Source organism: Capsicum annuum, chromosome 1 (assembly GCF_002878395.1).
Source record: "Capsicum annuum cultivar UCD-10X-F1 chromosome 1, UCD10Xv1.1, whole genome shotgun sequence".
NCBI classification, from domain to species: domain Eukaryota; kingdom Viridiplantae; phylum Streptophyta; class Magnoliopsida; order Solanales; family Solanaceae; genus Capsicum; species Capsicum annuum.
In genome coordinates this window covers 255462793-255477600 of record NC_061111.1, presented here as the reverse complement: position 1 = coordinate 255477600, position 14808 = coordinate 255462793, and positions in this window count along the sequence as shown.

Sequence of the window (14808 nt, the reverse complement as noted above, 5' to 3'; positions counted from 1 at the left end):
AAAATACATATAATGAAGGAGTGCATGGATTTTTCCTAAAGCACATGACCACCTTATGTTTGAAGAGTTCTTGCATAGTTTTGACTTATGCTTTCGGAACATGAAACCTCTTATAACATTTGCATGTTTGGGTGGTCTGAACTATGTTTTAATGAAAAAATTATGCATGGTGCATTATGACTCAGAAATAGGACTTGCAAGTCTTGGTGTGTCGACACCAATTCGGATTATGTCATGGTAATTCAGAATAGAATACAAAGCATGTTTAAAGTTAGAATTTTCAGATGTTGAAACTAGAATAATGCATGATTAAGAACATGATAAAAATTAGGCATAAAGAGAGCGTAGGTGGTTCCCCGAAGAAGACATGAGTTCAGACAACTCGTTGCCCAAAGTCGTGATTTTTCGATTCGGGTATATTTATTACGCTGGCCTTGTTCTGTGTGGCGTATCAGAATCAGAAACTCCAATCCTTGCGGCACACTCGGGTTGAGGACTTCCCCGCCGAGTCAATGGCGGATTCCATACCGCCCATGGAATATTAGAATTGTAGGGGAGTGCCACCTAACTCAAAATTAATACGAAGATCAGAACTACATTGTCAAGAATGATTTATGACTTTTCAGAAAAGTGCCCATATAATTTGAAAACTATTTTATGTATGATGTTTTGACAAATTGCTCTCTATTATTTTATTTATATAAAAGCTTTATTTTGGATTACTTTGTGTACCATTACATCTCTATTAACCCTTCCCTCCTCCTTCCAGGTTCTGAGGCTCAGTCTAGGGTCCAAAAAAGTAGTAGCATTTATCAGACAGATTTGCAGTGTCCAGTTGGTGAGCCTTCTCTATTTCGGAAGGCCTGTCTTATCAAATTATGTCATTTATTTCTGTTTTGGTCTACTGGGGGCCTTATCCCAGTTTCAGATAGTTATCAGATTTTCTTGTAGTAGAAATTTCGCAGACCGATGTTCGATGTTATTTAGACGTAGTTGATCTACAATCTCCATACTTATGTTGATTTCAGAATTGACAATGTTTCCGTAGTAAATTATGTTTTCCGCATTTTCTTTATTTATATGACTATTGTGCATGATTACCAGATAGAGAAGGGCATTCCATTCCTTCATGATTCTGGATGTCTGTCACAGCCATGTAACGCCTCGCATTTCGGGCTACAATATAGACCATGATTTTGATGTGTTGATAATCCCGAAGCCATAAAATCCTATGCCAATACGGAATGTTAATTATTTATGTAGCATGTGAATCCATTAAAGCTTAAATTTAGACCATAGAGGTCCTTCAACTCATGGATGAGTTGAAACTATTTCGATCGACTAAGTTTTAGTGGACGTTGTAAAGTGTGTCAGCTTCCATCGACCATAACTCTCTGTATATGTAGAATTAGGAATCCTACTATGTGTCAAATGATAGGTATTCGAGTTAGCTTTCCAACGATACCAATTTTTTTAAAATCCGACACCCGAGCAAGAAGTTATGGCCATTCAAAGTGATATGAGTTGCCTAACCAATCGCCCATGGCCACTAGAAAGCATCGACGCTAGCCTATGTAAACATAGACGATAGCCTAGGAGGCGCCTATGGGATGGGCGGCTCCTATGTAAAGAATTCAAGTGACTTAAACACTCCATTTTGGGGACAAAGTGGTCTATTCCACCCTTACTTAGCCCTAAAACATGAAATTCAGTTCCAAGGACCCCAAAATACACCTTCATTCATCAAAAGTGCTCAAATATTCTCCTTAGGGTTTCAAAATAAAAACCCAAGCAACTCGAGATTCAACCGGAGGTTTTAGGAACAAATTGCATATTTGTAATCCTCTCAGTGTAGGCTTCGAGAAGCATCTAATATTCATAGTAATCAAGATACGTGGGGTTATCCTAAAATCTCATGGGTGTAGTTTTTATGAACATGCATGCTTTTAAATGGGGGTTTTCAATTAAATGCTAATAACTTGCTTTCAATATGATTTCTAAGTCATTTTTCTTTATGTCATGGGAATTGTTTGCCTATATACTTCAATGGTTGAAACCATGCATATGTGATTTGAGATTTTCCATGGAAGTTTGGTAAATATGAATGATAAATTGCTTTCAAATTCCCATGATAATGTCTTGATACCCCATATCATATTGTGATCAACAAAAGAGAGCATGAATTTGAAATAAATATTGTTCACCACTTGTAAATAATGAAGCACCTTGATTTTTACATGATTATGCGTATGTGGAAGTGATATTGAGGACTTGCAAGTTGGGTATGACGATACCCTACAGAACATGATATGTGATTGAATCTAAGAAAATTTGAATGCATTGATTTTACATGAGAAAGGTGGATGCTCAAAGAAGGCATTTAAGTGTAAGGGCTCATCACTGGAAAACATGTTTGCTGACACGAAATTTCAGTACCAGGCTAAGTGATCTTGTGTACTTGACTTTATGTCATTCCCAAATTGGGACTATAGGTAGGATCCCGGGCTAAGTGATCTTGGGAACTACCAGTGGGTCGAGACACCATGCTTTGTGGTCTTGAGTGTCTCTCCCTCACTTATACTCTAATCTCAGCGGCAACCGAGGTTAGACAGTTGGTGTAAATTATGCAGGGTATTCCACCTAGCTCAGTTGCATTTCATTGTTGTTGAGAAACTATTGCATTACACCCATGTGTTTTCAAATGATTTGATACGAAATTGCTTTATAATGTCTCTCAACTATATTTTGTAAAAATATTATATTTTGTTTTGATATCTCTGCGTGCCAGTACTTTTGTGCTGACCCCCTTCCCTCTCCAATCTCTCAGGTTCAGAGGCCCAGTCTAGGGGTCAAGAGAATTAGTAGATCATTCAGACAGAGTTGCAGAGACAAGTGGTAAGCCTTCTATGTTTCAGAAGGTCTAATGTCCAGTAGTCCTTTTATCTTAAATTTAGTTTTGGGGTCTACTGGGGGCCTTGTCCCAGTTTATATACAGTTGCTTGACTCAGTCATTTGTTAGAGATTTTCGTAGACAGTTGTTTAGAGGTTGACTGATATTGGGGGAACCTTATCTCCCCGTTATTGTTTCTTTTCATAGTTATGACCATGTTTCCGAATTACTGTTTTTCTTCTGCATTACTTTGATCATATGAATTAGGTGCATGATTACCAAATAGATAGGGATGTTTCGGGCCTCTATGGTTCAAAAAGGTCGTCACGGCCAGGCCCTGGTTCAGGTTGTGACAAAATTGGTATCAAAGCATGGTTCATGGTCCCAGGGTGTTTGCAAAATTGCATCGGGTAGAGTCTTGTTTATGGGTGTGTAGCGCGCCACACTTATAAGCATGATGGTACTAGGCGTTTAGGAAATTTTTCCCTTCTTTGTGATTTAGTTCGTGCTTTAGAGTCTGAATGTCCCCTAATCAATGATCACTTGTGTTTCAGAAACACAGTTATGCCTCCACGTCGTATCATCTATCAGAATGCTCAGGCAGATGAGGTCTGTCCCACCCATGGGATGCGGACCCATAACAGGGCTCACACTCCAGAATTTGTCCCTACTCTAGGAGTCCCTTCAGTCCCGACCAGTCTACCTCGGGCTCTGCAGACTAATGCCAACCGTCTCCCAACTGCTTAGGGAGATATTTCAAATGCAGAATTTAGACGGTCCATTCATATTCTGACACAATTGGTAGCTAACCAGGCTTAACAATCGAAAGATATTGGGTCTGCATCTATTATGTCTGAGGCTACTATAGTCGGATATTTCATGAAGATGAACCCACCTAAGTTCACTAGCACCAAGGTGGAGGAAGATCCACAGGTGTTCGTGGATGAGATAGAAAAGATCTTTAAGGTGATGCATGTGGATGAGGTTGAAGGGGTGGAGCTAGCAACCTATCAGCTCAAGGATTTTGCGAATCAGTGGTATACCGATTGGGAAGATGCAAAAGGTGAAAGTGCTGAGCCCACAGTTTGGGGCGAATTTGTGGAAGCTTTTCTTGATCGATTCTTTCCTCTGGATTTGAGAGAGACCAAAGCAGAAGAGTTTATGAATCTGAAGCAGGGCAGTATGAGTGTCCCGGAGAACACTTTGAAGTTTAATAAACTAGCCGGCTATGCACCAGAGTTGACTAGTAATATGAGATCCCGAATGAGGAAATTTGCCTCTGGCCTTGCTGATAACCTAGTACTTGAGTGCTAGGGGGCTATGTTGAATAAGGAGTTAGACTTTTCTCGGCTAACCGTTCATAAGCAGCAGGTGGAAGAGAAGAAGAAAAAGATTACTGAATCTAGAGAGAAAGACAGACAGAGTAAGAGAGCTAGATCTGCGGACCAGCGCCAGAGTCAGCTGCAGAGTGGTAACTGGGGTAATAAGTGGTCGAAGAAGAAAAAGTTTTGGAATAATGCACAGTCAGCAGCCAGCGCCCCAACACCTAGACCACCGACAGATAGACAAACCCAAATTTTTCAGACTCCTTATGGATCCAAAGCTCTAGGTACACAGTCTCAGGGCAGTGTGACCCAGCAGCATCGTACTTATCCACGGTGTGAGGTTTGCGGAAGGAATCATCTATGGAAGTGCTAGTTTGAGGGGAGAAACTGCTATACTTGTGGCAAAGTGGCTCATCTTTAGAGAGATTATCCTTCTGCTGGAGAAAATATGGGGGGGGGGGGGGAAGTCCCAAGCCATCTCCACAGCTCCTTTTCCTAAGGGTGCCCCTTCAGCTGCCGGGAGCGGTCGCAACTGGTTATATTCTTTGACTAACCGCCAGGAGGCGAAAGCTTCACCAGATGTTGTCACCGATATGTTATGAATCTTTTCTCGTGATGTTTATGTGTTGCTTGATCTCGGGTCTACTTTATCTTATGTGACCCCTTATGTGGCTGTTGGTTTTGGGTTTGAGCCCAAAGTTATTGTAGAACCCTTCTCTGTTTTTACTCCTGTAGGTGATTCTATTATTGCTAAAAGGGTGTATGGAAATTGTGTCGTGTCTATTCATAGTAAGGAAACTGTGGCAGACCTTATAGAACTGGATATGATAGATTTTGATGCCATCCTTGGGATGTACTGGCTCTATTCGTATTATGCCACCCATGATTGTAGAACCCAAAAGATCACTTTTTCTTTCCCGAAAGCGACACCAATTGTATGGGCAGGGAGTTCTGTGGAACCTAGAGGTCACTTTATCTCTTATCTTAGAGCCTGAAAGCTTATCTCCAAAGGTTGTATGTATCATCTAATCTGAGTAAAAGATTCAAAAGTTGAAAACCTTCCTCTGCAGTCAGTCCCTGCAGTGAATGAATTCCCAGAAGTCTTTCCCGAAGATCTCCCAGGAATACCCCCTGATAGGGACATAGATTTTGGCATTGATGTGTTACCAGACACTCGTCCTATTTTTATTCTGCCATATAGAATGGCTCCCATGGAACTAAAGGAGTTAAAGGAACAACTTGCAGACCTCCTAGACAAAGGTTTTATTCGTCCTAGTGTTTCCCCATGGGGTGCACTCGTGCTCTTCGTGCAAAAGAAGGATGGGTCCCTTCGGATGTGCATAGACTACCATCAGTTGAATAAGGTCACGATTAAAAATAAATATCCTCTTCCTAGGATTGACGACCTTTTTGACCAGCTTCAGGGTGCCAAGTGTTTTTCAAAAATAGACCTTCGTTCGGGTTATCATCAGTTGAAAGTTAGGGAGTCAGACATACCAAGACAGCCTTCCAAACCCGATATGGTCACTACGAATTTCTAGTCATGTCCTTTGGGTTGACTAACGGCCCTACAACTTTCATGGATGTTATGAATAGAGTGTTCCATCAGTTTTTTGACATGTTCATCATTGTATTTATTGATGATATTCTAATCTATTTTAAGAGTAAAGAGAATCACGATAATCAACTCCAAATTATTCTTCAGACCCTTAAGGATCATCAACTGTATGCCAAATTTTCTAAGTATGAATTCTGGTTAGATACAATTGCCTTCCTGGGGCATATTGTGTCCAATGACTGAATAAGAGTGGATCCCCAGAAAGTTGAAGCAGTGAGAAAATAGCTTAGATCCATGATTCCAATCGATAGTCGGAGCGTCTTGGGTTTGGCGGGGTATTACAGAAGGTTCGTAGAGAGTTTTTCTTCCATAGCTGCTCTGCTTACTAAACTGACTCAGAAAAAGATGAAGTTTGCGTGGTCTGACTTGTGTGAAAATAGTTTTGAGAAGTTGAAGGACAAGCTGACTACTGCTCCTGTTTTGACCCTTCTCGAGGGTGTAGATAATTTTGTGGTTTATTATGATGCGTCCCGTGTGGGACTTGGTTGTGTATTGATGCAGCGTGGTAAGGTAATAGCTTATGCATCTAGGCAGTTAAAGGTGCATGAGCGCAATTACCCCACTCATGACTTGAAGTTAGCAGCCGTGGTGTTTACACTTAGAATCTAGAGGCACTATCTCTATGGAGTGCATATTGATATTTATACTGACCATAAGAGTTTGCAGTATGTTTTCTCACAGAAAGAATTGAACCTCAGTTAGAGGCGTTGGATGGAGCTTTTGAAAGACTATGATATGAGTCTGCATTACCATCTGGGCAAGGCAAATGTTATAGCCGACGCCCTCAGCAGGTTGTCTATGGGCAACTTTGTCATGTAGAAGAAGGAAAGAAAGAGATGGTGAAGGATATTCACCGCCTTGCAAATCTTGGAGTGCGACTCTTAGATTCCAAAGATGGAGGGGTGATTGTTCATGAGTTAGCTAAGTCATCCCTTTGTGCTGAAGTTAAGGAGAAGCAGGTTGAAGATCCCATCTTGATGCAAATCAAGAAAGATGTGGGTCAACAAAAGGTTATGTCATTTGAAATTGGTGGTGATGGTATTCTGAGATTTCTAGAGGTATGCCATTCACCCAGGCTCTACTAAGATGTACCATGATCTGAAAACCTTGTATTGGTGGAATAACATAAAATGTGATGTAGCTGATTTTGTGTCCAAGGGTTTGAACTGTCAACAAGTGAAGGTAGAACACATGAGGCCAGGTGGTACTTCCCAAGAGATAGCCCTTCCTTTATGGAAGTGGGAGATGACAAACATGGACTTCATTACAGGACTTCTGAGATCCCGAAACTAGTATGATTCTATATGAGTGATTGTTGATCGGTTGACAAAGTCAGTTCACTTTTTGCCTGTGAGGACTAATTATTCGTGAGAGGTTTATGCTAATATTTACATTGAGGAGATAGTTTTATTGCATGGGGCACCAGTGTCCATTATATCCAATAGAGGTACACAGTTTTCATCTCAGTTCTAGAGATCTTTTCAGAAGGGTTTAGGTACACAAGTAAATTTGAGCACAGATTTCCACCCTCAGACGGATGGGCAAGCTGAGCATACCATTCAGAACCTCGAAGATATGTTGAGGGCATGCGTCATTGATTTCAAAGGTAGTTGGGTAGATCATCTGCCACTGGTTGAATTCTCTTACAATAATAGTTACCATGCCAGCATCAAGATGGCTTTTTTTTGAGGCTTTGTATGGAGGAGATGTAGGTCTCCGACAGGATGGTATGAAGTGGGTGAGACTCAGTTGTATAGGCCTGATCTTGTTCATCAGGCGATGGAGAAAGTGAAGATCTTTAGAGAATGACTCAATACTGCTCAGAGTCGTCAGAAGTCCTATGCCGATGTTCGGAGAAGACAACTAGAGTTTGAAATTAGTGATTGGGTGTTTCTAAAAGTTTCTCCTATGAAAGGAGTTATGCAGTTTGGAAAAGGGCTAAATTGAGCCCTCGCTATGTAGGGCCATATTAGATTATGAGAAAGATTGGTACAATTGCTTATGAGCTAGAATTGCCTGCAAGTTTGGGTTCCGTTCATCCCGTATTCCATGTATCCATATTGAAGAAATGCATTGGAGATCATTCTGTGGTATTGCCAGTAGAGGGTATCAAAGTAACAGACTTTTTGTCTTACGAAGAATAGCCCGTTGAAATTTTAGATCACCAAGTTCAAAAGCTGAGGAGCAAAGAGATAGCCTCAGTAAAGGTACTGTGGAGGAATCAGAAAGTCGAAGAAGCAACTTGGGAGTTAGAAGATAACATGAGAATTAGATATCCCATTTTGTTTGCTTTGATGGAGGATGAGATAGAAGGTACTATTCCTATCTTATCTTTCCTAGTCCTTTATTATGCTTGAAATCGTGTCCGCCTGTGTCCCACATCATCATTCGGGGACGAATGATCCTAAGGGGGATAATGTAATGCCCTGCATTTTGGGCTATAAGATAGACCATGATTTCGATGCGTTGATAATCCCGAAGCCATAAAATCCTATGCCAACATGACATGTTAATTATTTGTGTAGTATGTGAATCCATTCAAGCTTGAATTTAGACCATAGAGGTCCTTTAACTCATGGATGAGTTGAAACTATTTCGATCGACTAAGTTTTGGTGGACGTTGTAAAGTGTGTCAGCTTCCATCGACCATAACTCTCTGTATATGTAGAATTAGGAATCCTACTATGTGTCAAATGATAGGTATTCAAGTTAGCTTTCCAACGATACCAATTTTCCTAAAATCTGACACCCGAGCAAGAAGTTCTATATTTCGGAAGGCCTGATGTCTGTCAGTTCATTTATCATTTAGTAGTTTTGGGTCTACTGGGGGCCTCTCCCCAGTTTTCAAACAGTAATTTATTTCTGTCATGTATTAGAGATTTCGCAGACGGTTCTTCATATGTCGATAGATGTTGTGGGACATTATTTCCCGTTTGTTGATTTTATTTGATTTATGACCATGTTTTCCATAATATTATGTATCTTCCACATATCTTATTATCATATCAATTATGTGCATGATTACCAGATAGATAGGGGTGTTTTGGGCCTTCATGGTTAGGAATGCTCGTCACGGTCAGGGCCTCGGTTCGGGTCATGACAAACTTATCAAAGCACGGTTCATGGTCCCTGGGTGTCTGCGAAATCGTGTTGGGTAGAGTCTTGTTTATGGGTATGTAGCACGCCACACTTATAAGTAGGAGGCTACGAGGCGTTTAGGAATGTCTCTCTTTCTACATGTTCTAGTTCGTGCAATAGAGTCAGAATATTCCTCTTTCATATTCTAATTCGTGCTATGGTGTCGCCCATATGATAGTAAAAAAAAAGTCATCCCAAATTTTTTCCTTACTCTAATGTCCTCAGATATGTCTCATTATTGAGGTGATTCAAGTGCAGAATTTTAGAATTAAAATGGTATGGTCCTTTCTGATTGAACTATTTAAGAGTTAAAATTTGTGCAAGGACTTGAGAAAAGTCTGTTAGTGCTTCAATGTGTATTGATTCCGATGTAAACATTGATCCTGATGGAATCGTGCTTTTCAGCTTGAGGTATTAATTGCATTTAGTCCCCTTCAAATTTATGTTACAAATGTCTTGCTTAAGAGGGGATGATGTGTAGTAGAATGTTGGAACTGTATTTTCACCCGAATAGTAGTATGCATTAAAGTGTTGTTGTCATGACCTATTGATAGTGAAATTAGACCAAGAAGTTGGTGATGTGAAGTCACAAAGTTAGAAGTCAGAGCAAGGGTAACTTTTGCGTAAATGAGTTTTCAGTTGAATAACCGATGTTCGAGAGTGATTTACCCCTTATGATGATAGACTAATGTGGTAACTAGTAGCATGTGTGGATGGTGTGGTAGCCCGTGGAGGAAGTGTTTGACTCCGATTTTATTTATACAGAGTAAGATGTATATTCTTAGTTCGTTGGATATTGCATATTAAATTTCTCTCTCATGTAATCTTGTCAATCAGGGTGTTGTTGAAAAAAATAAAGTCTAGTGAAGCCGTGTGGGGCTCTTTTGATTCACTAGCATAGTTGACTTGTCATTCATCTCATTTTCTTGTTCAAAATACAAAATCAGAGTCTAGTGAAGCCGTGTGAGGCCTATTTCGATTCACTAGCAACTTGTTGTCTAACTTGTTGTTCTTGTGTTGGCTTAATATATGTATAGCTAAATCTGTTTGCATGAGATTGAGTTGGTAAAGAGGTGATTCATCCTTGCATGATAGTTTAGTAGAAGGTAGAGAAGAATTTGTTAGTCAAGGTGATTTTTCGGTTACTTGAAGTGTGAAAATGATTATATTAGCCAGTAAGTTATAATTATAGACTCATGGTTGTAGTTGAAATTGAAGGTAGTCTAAAGGTATGATTGAGTAAGTAAGTTTGGATTGAGAAATTCGTATAAGTAGATAATATTGTATGGGGTTATAATATCAGATTAAGGTTGATCATGTCTATTATGTGACTTTACCCCTTGACCTTCTTTTCGTTGGTAATTGTAAACTAGTACTACTTGTGAGAAGGTATGTAGTGCTTTTTGAGGCGTTTGTATAGTATGTCCCAAATTTTATGGACTAGCATATTATGTTGCATTTTTTAGTAGTGATAGATGATTGGTACAAGACTATATGCTTGAATTTAATGTAGAATGTGGTCGTAAAAATAGTGGCATGAGATTAATGATGTATGTTTTGTGGGAAAAAAATTAGTAGGATTAATGTGTTAAAATAGCACGTGCTAATGAGTTATGATAAGGAAGACCGTAAGGTCAAGATCAATTATTTGTTGTTTGGAAGTTCTAGTGTACTAGTGTTTCTTGATGTCTATTTCATGGTATCCAAGTGAGAATCATGCGTAAGGTTGGGTTGTAAAATCATGTTTAGCACTAGACATTAAGTTTTGAACAATTGATGTCCATGAAGGTGGATGTGATGATTTCTTGGTTAATGATACTAGTTTTATGAAAGTAATCTAATAGTCTTGAACGGTATATGCAAGAGCTTAAGTTTATTTGATTCGTAGTGAAGTATGATGTTGCATATATAATGTAGAAGTATGCCCAAGGTGATCTGAGGTTGCGGTATTTTCTAAGACTATTACACGTTATGTGTGACGAGTGGTACCGTTGAGTTGCTAGGTGGAGAAAGACTAGTTAGATGGTATATAGTGTTCTAAATAGCCAAGTTAAGGAGTTTTGATTAATAGTGTTGAGCCTTTTTATATGATCTTGATTCTCATAGTAGAGAGATGTGAGTTTGGAGTCGTGATATTGGTAGGTTATGTCGGAAGTAGTATGATTCATTGAAGGCTTGGTGATATCCATGTTGAGTGCTAGATTCTAAGTTTGAGTTTTTGAAGGTTGAACTAATAGAAATAAGAGTTAAAGCACTAGAGGATGTGCACTTCGACTATGGGGGTACCCATGAATACCTTAAGTTAGTAAGTATGCAAGTATTATATGATGACTACTGGGTCTATAGAATGATAAAGTGTATCTCAGAAGGTAGTATTAATAGTGGGTTTTCCATTTTTAGGTGTAGTTAGTCGGGTTAAGTGCCATGATATGCGTGTATAGTAGTTTTCCAGACCCCAGAGTGCAGTGAGTGTACTTCAGTTTAGAGTCTAGTAAGGGATCTCCCAAACTTAATATGATGGCTTGAAGCTAAGGGGGAGATGATAGAGCGAATAACCAAGTGATGTAGTATGACATAGAACATCAGAAGGGAAGAGTGAGGCTCAACCCATTCCGGTCTCAGTATTTTTCAGTTATCCTAATACCTACTCATACCTCACGTTTTAGTTTCATGATCATAGTTCATGTTCATGTATACGATAGAAAATCACGTGCTCTTCCAGATTCCTAAATGAGGAACTTTAGTTCATTCAGCTGTAGTAATCACATTCCATATGTTATGAACTCTAAATTGAGGTCATGCAGCTTATGACTCATGTATTCACGCTTCATAGTGTGCTCAGTTCCCATAATTCATGCTATACTCTTTACGATTGGTGGAATATAGTTCATAGCCATGTATGCCCCAATTCAGATTTTTTTTCTTTGATAAATCCCGAATGTTGATTTGCTATTCCCCAGGCCTCAGTTAAGTGTCACTTTTCATATAACATCCTTCCATGCTTCAAGATCTTATGTTCTAATCTTTAGTGACTCCTCTTTATGTGATGGTAGTGGTGATGAGTAAATGTTTCTAGTTGGTGGAAGATCATAGTATGCTTCTTTTAGATAAGGCCATAAGTGCGAAGTAAGGTTGGGGCCAAGTCTTTGATGCATTTGATGGTTAGCTGAAAGGTGTGTATGTATGTTCTTGGGGTAGAGTGTGGGAGCTATATCGATAGATGGTTAGTAGAATATGTGAAGTGTGTCTTTATGAGTGTTTACTTTGAAGTTTATATGTGGTTATAGAGATAGGCTTGAATGACATGTTGGAATTTTTGGTAAGGAACGCTATATGCACTAGCGACTTCGTAGTAATAGTTCATAGTTAGACATTGAAGTGGTAAGGCATAATAGGCTTAGGGTGTGATCTTATAGAAGGTGGAATCTTATGGTTTAGACTTGTATAATGGAGTGGCATGTAGTATTTTGCGAGTTGGAGTTAGGCTTGATCACGGTGAAGAGGATTTAAGTTACTATAGACATTAGTAGAAAGATTAATAAATGCAAATACAAGAACAAATAAGTTGGATCGAATGAATGTGGTATCTACGGGTAATAGTACAGTTAAGGGAGTATTCGAGGAGTGTGCTAATCTTTAAAGTAAGAAGTCGCATTGACTAAGGCCTGGAAATTCTATCCTAATTTATGAGTTATATGTCTATATTTCAGACTGCAGAGTAGTGTAAATGTTGTGATTTCCATCAGTTGGACGTCTTATGTAATCCATACCCAAGATTCGTGGCTTCCTATTACTGCTAGAACTTCTTTAGAGAGAGTGTTGAAGAGATATATAAGTGTCTGGTATAATTCAGTCTGTAATTCAGTTTAACAGTCGAACAAACAAGTTACTATGGTTTTTCCACCTTTTCACCCAATCCTACTATCTGAAGTCTGATGCGTATGGCCATTCCCAAGAGATAATCTATTCCATCCATATCAATTGTGAGTTTAGTTCATTCCAAGCATCATGTTTCAGATTCAGCTATCTATTCATGACTCGGTGCATAAGAGTTCAGCGTATAATCTCAAAATTTATCAAGTATTTCAGCTCAGATAGTGTAATACCCTTGCACGATCTAAGTTTTGATGTCTTATGATCGTACTTGCATAAGTTATCACTTCCTAATTTCAATATGTATGATTGGATCATGAATATTTCAAGGGAATCCTAAATTTTCATCATGAATCAGCTTTTTGAAGCAAGAAAAGTCAAGTCAACTCAGAATTCAGTTTCATTATAGAAGTTTAAATATTATATATTAGTTATGTCCTTTCTTAGCAGGCACATCATGTCCGTGTTATTCCATACCTTTAAGCTTCAACAAATTCCTACCCATCATTCGGGGACGAATAATCCCAAGGGGAGATAATGTAACACCCCACATTTCGGACGAGAACGAAAATCGTCATTTCCTGCACGTAAAGGTTCCAAAATCCATAAATCCAATGCAAGTTTAGTGTGTTAATAAATTATGTAGTGTGGAAACCTATTTGAGCATGAATTAATATCATAGAGGTCCCCAAGCTCAAGGACAAGTTGAAAGTTTTCCTATCGTTTGAATTTTAGTGAGCGTTGAAACTTAGGTCAACTTCAATCGACCTTTACTCTTTGTATATATTGAATTAGAGTGCCTACTATATACCAAATAAAAGGTATTCGAATTATCTTTCCAACGATACCAATTTCGCGAAAATCCGACACCTGAGAAAGAAGTTATGGCTTTACAAAGTACAATGTGTCGTGCAGCAAAAGGTGTGTGACGCACACCCTAACTTATGCCATAAGGTGTGCGACGCACAACCTAATGCTACGATAAAGAGTGCGGCGCACAACCTATATTATGCCATAAGGTGTACGCCGCATATATTTGTAAGACCCCGCAAAATCGTTGCATCCGAATTCAGCTCTCTTGGTTACAAGCGTCAAGACTTACCAAATTTTCATAATTTTTCAACACTTAGTCTCATTTCAAGCCTTCGAACTTAGGGGATTTATTTGATGACCTTCCCGACCTCCGTTTTTGGATTTTCAAGTTGCGTTACGATCGGGCAAGCTTGTAGTGCACCCCGGGTGAGTTTCGGAATTTTTGGAGTAGCGTAAGGTCATGTTTGATATCCCAAACCAGTAGAAAAAGGCTACGGGGCCGTGCAGCCTCGCTTAGACCCCCGGTCTAAGTAGGGCGCCGCCCTAGCTGGAGACTTTTTGCCCAGTTTTCAGCATTTCAGGGTCAACTTCAAACAATCATAACTCCCGCTTTATAATGATCTGTGAGAGATATAATATATCAAATGAAATCTCTTTGAGTCCTATTTCAAATGCAATTGGTTTCATCTAATTTCAGTATATAAGCAAAAAGTTACAACCGATTTACTTCAGCCTATCAAACTGTCAACTGAGGGACAGATTTGACCTTAATTGTTCCTTAGGGGTATTTTCGTCATCCTCCACCCCCATATATACCCCCAACGCGGGATTAAGCCTTCATTACACCAAAATATAGCCTATTTTCTGAAAAACTATCAAGAACAAGGCTAGGGTTTCAATTGGGGCTTCCAAGATTCATGCCGATTTAATCACGAACTTCACAAATTCTTAATCTAAGGTATGCGTAGTGTTCATCTATGGATTCAATTCATTCATAGAGCTCAAGAATCATGCTTTTAAATGTTGTTTTGTAAACTTTTTGTGGTGATATGAATATGTACATGTTGATGATGGATGTTTAATTTTCAAGATGATATCTAAGGATGTTTTCATGAAATATATGTGGTTGTTGGTTGAAAATCATGAACTTT